The following is a 2,965-nucleotide window of genomic DNA, read 5'->3' as shown; positions in this document are numbered from 1 at the left end:
AATCATTATAAAGTGTGAGCAAAACATGTAGGTATTGTCATAAAACTAGCATGGAACATCAGAAATTATAGATACGTTGGAGACGTATCACTAACCCACTTCCTATAAAAATAATCTTGTAAAGAAACAAGTCATGGAAGCACAAAGCAACAAGCATAGCAAAACTAGTGCAACTTCAAAATTTTCAACATAAAGAGGTGAAACTTATTATTGTTGAGATACATAAAACCATGTTTCCCTCTCTCATAATAACTTTCGGTAGCATCATGAATAAAATTAACAATATAACTATCACATAAAACATTCTTATCATGAGCCATATGCATAAAATAATTATTACTCCCCACATAAGCATAGTCATTCTTATTAATTGTAGTGGGAGAAAATTCAACAAAATAGCTATCATTATTATTCTCATCACCATAATCATCAAATATAGGAGGCATATTGTAATCTAGTAGGTGGAATGAAAATATCATATTCATCATTGTAATCACCATATATTGGAGGTATAGTATCATCATAGCAAATTTTCTCCTCTAAAGTTGGGGAACTAAAAAGATCATTTTCATAAAAGCTAGCTTCCCCAAGCTTAGACTTTTCCATAGCGTTAGCAATAATGGTGTTCAAAGAATTCATACTAATGACATTGCTACTAGCATGCAAATAAAGTTCCATAGGTTTTTTAATTTTCTCTTCAAACACCTCATGTCCTAACTCGAGATAAATACTATAAAGCTCTCATTTTTGTTGTTGTTTTCCATTAAGCCTAACTAGCTAGTGAAAAAATAAAAACAAGAAACAAAAAGATATAATTGCATAATCTAAAGAAAATAACTTCTAGCACTCACACACCAATAATAGTACTAGAAGATAACTTAGTAGTCAGAGGATGTGAGTACCTTTTACCTTACCTCCCCGGCAACGGCGCCAGAAAAGAGCTTGATGTCTACTCACGCTTCTAATCTTGTAGACGAGTGTTGGGCCTCCAAGTGCGAGAGGTTTGTAGAACGAAGCAAGTTTCCTTTAAGTGAATCACCCAAGGTTTATCGAACTCGGGGAGGTAGAGGTCAAAGATATCCCTCTCAAGCAACCCTGCAATTAAGATACAAGAAGTCTCTTGTGTTCCCAACACATCCAATACACTTGTCAGGTGTATAGGTGTCGGCGAAGAGATAGTGAAATACAAGTAATATGGATGATTATAAGTGGTAATTGCAATCTGAAATAAAAATGGCAACAAGCAAACATGTAGCAGAATTGGTTGTAAACGGTGTTTCAATGATTAGAAACAAGGCCTATGGATCTTACTTTCACTAGTGGGCACTCTCAACAATGATATCATAATTGAATACATAAATATCATCTTTTCACTATGCAACTCTGAACCACTCTCCGGTTGGATAACGAACACCAATTCACCGCATAGGGCTGCAAAAGCACACCTTAAAGTTTGCCTTCCAAACCTAGGGACACCCCACTCTGTCACTTTGAGCATCCAAAGATAGTACTAACAAATACCACAATTTCATAGAGACATACAACATAAATTATAACTCATGATAAGTATTTGTGTAATTTTTAGCCTAATAGCCACACACGGTGCGCACACTGTCACCTTCACACCGTGGGACAAGGTGTCTCCAGAGATCACAATAATAAAACCACTTGAGTAGCATAATAGATGAAGAGTAACATCTACTTATTCAACCAGATTACAAAGCTCATGATCACATAAAGATCACATCATGGGAGAGAGAGATAAACCACATAGCTACCGGTAAAGCCCTCGGCCTCAAGGAAAACTACTCCATCCTCATCATGGGAGTTAGAAACAGCGATGAAGATGGCGGTGGAGTCGATGAATATGGCTCCGAGGGAAATTTCCCATCCCGGCAGGGTGCCGGAACAGAGATTTCCGTCCCCCGAAACTTGTCTTCGATGGCGGCGGAGCTACAGAACTTTTCGTGAATGAAGGCTGAATTCTTTAGGGTTTTCGCGTCGGGAGCAATATATAGGAGAAAGGGCGAGGTCGGTAGGCGCCCGAGGGGCCCACACCAAAGCCAGGCGCGGCCAGAGGTGGGCACGTGCCATGGCATGGTGTGGCCACCTTGGTGCCCTCCTCCGTCTCTACTTTGGACACCGTCTTCGTGTCGGGAAAATAGGAGGTTTGGATTTTGTTTTGTCCAATTTTTAGAATATTTCCTGTACAACTTTTCTGAAATAAAAAAACAGAAAATAGGAACTGGCACTATGGCATCTTGTTAATATGTTAGTTCCAAAAAAATGCATAAAAATGCCACGAAGTGTAAACAAAACATATAGCAATTGGTGTAAAATAAGCATGGATCGTCAAAAATTATAGATACGTTTGCAATGTATCAGCGCCCACCCTGATAAGCGTTTTAAACCTAGCATCAACCCCGTTTAGCCAATTGCCAAAAACATTTGCAATGCTGCGGGGTGGATATAAGGTAGAACCTATCTGAATGATTAACCATATAGACCTAGCAACTCGACAACTGAATAAAAGGTGTTTTATTGTCTCTTGTTCATGACAGAAAACACATTTCGTACAGCCATGTCAGTTACGTTTGGCAAGGTTATCTTTAGTTGGAATCACACCCCTGATAACCCACAAGTATAGGGGATCGCGGCAGTCTTCGCGGGTAGTAAAACCCAAATTTATTGATTCGACACAAGGGGAGGTAAAGAATACTTATAAGCCTTAACAACTGAGTCGTCAATTCAGCCTGCACCTGGAAAAGCACTAGTAACAGGGGTGATGTGAAAGTAGCAGTGATATGAGAGCAGTAGTAACAGTAACACAGCAGCAGTAATAGTAACACAGGAGCAATGGCACCAGAAGATAGTTGATACTACTTCCAATGACATGTAGAACGAGTATATGATGATGAAAGATGGACCGGGGTTCCCAGCTATCTACACTAGTGGTAACTCTCCA

This window comes from Lolium rigidum, chromosome 3 (genome assembly GCF_022539505.1).
Source record: "Lolium rigidum isolate FL_2022 chromosome 3, APGP_CSIRO_Lrig_0.1, whole genome shotgun sequence".
NCBI classification, from domain to species: Eukaryota; Viridiplantae; Streptophyta; class Magnoliopsida; order Poales; family Poaceae; genus Lolium; species Lolium rigidum.
This window is presented reverse-complemented; position numbering follows the sequence as displayed.